The 741-nt window shown below is 57.1% G+C and overlaps 1 protein-coding gene across 10 annotated transcripts in view; it reads right to left on the reverse strand.

The window, feature by feature from the left end:
* The window catches only part of LOC107196541, a 58,144-nt gene extending 57,908 nt beyond the window's left edge, over positions 1-236 (reverse strand). For all 10 annotated transcript variants that reach the window (XR_003043704.1, XR_003043706.1, XR_003043707.1 and 7 more), the window contains exon 1: positions 132-236. The gene's annotated coding sequence lies outside the window, so the exon portion shown is untranslated. The remainder of the gene's footprint in view (positions 1-131) is intronic.
* Between the last annotated feature and the right edge of the window lie 505 nt (positions 237-741).

Consider the following 741-nt stretch of genomic DNA (forward strand, 5'->3'; position numbering starts at 1 on the left):
CGGCCGCCGGCGTGTTTATGGCCGAAACGGAACGACGCGGCGCGGCCGCACCCCCGTGACGAGGGACGCGCCCGGGCACGGGGACGGGTCGTGACCGGTAGACCCGGCCTGGTCAGGTGCGACGCGCTCACCGAGACCTCTGCAGTTGGAGTTCGTGCGTGGAATCGAAGTGGCCCACGAACTTGGATGTGAAGAAAGACACAGCACTGTTTTCACTAAACTTAACCACAATCCAATGTCTTCAATGACGCGGAGAAGCAACAAATCACAGTACTATTTGTCGCTGTCACTAAGGGAAACCGCAAGGCTTTTCCTCGCGCAGCCGTCGCGGGTGTCAGCAGCGGTTTCAGCGTCGCGGGAGCTTTTCCGGAGCAGGAGCGCGCACCTGCAGGCCGCGTCTGCCAGCGCCGGAGCCTCCTCCAGGGAAAAGGTGCCGACCCGCGTTATCGCGGCGCCTGGAACCCAGCCCGCAGCCCCTGGAGGCGTGCCTGTAAAACACGTCACAAGTTTACGATGTAAACTGTTTTAATATATAGGTTTCCTTGTAAACGCTACATATCTTTTATGCGTTTAATAATGTTAAAGATGACGTCCGGAGGCTTCACCGAATTGCAGAAAGGGTGCCAGGCACAGGGAAGGCTCAGAAGCCCTGCCGAGATAGGGAACCGCAGTCCAGGCCTGCCCAGCTTCTCGGTTCCGTGGGCATCTCTAAATTCTGGATATTTCATAAAATGGTTTCAT

The sequence above is a fragment of the Pteropus alecto genome, unplaced genomic scaffold, assembly GCF_000325575.1.
Source record: "Pteropus alecto unplaced genomic scaffold, ASM32557v1 scaffold87, whole genome shotgun sequence".
Taxonomy (NCBI): Eukaryota; Metazoa; Chordata; class Mammalia; order Chiroptera; family Pteropodidae; genus Pteropus; species Pteropus alecto.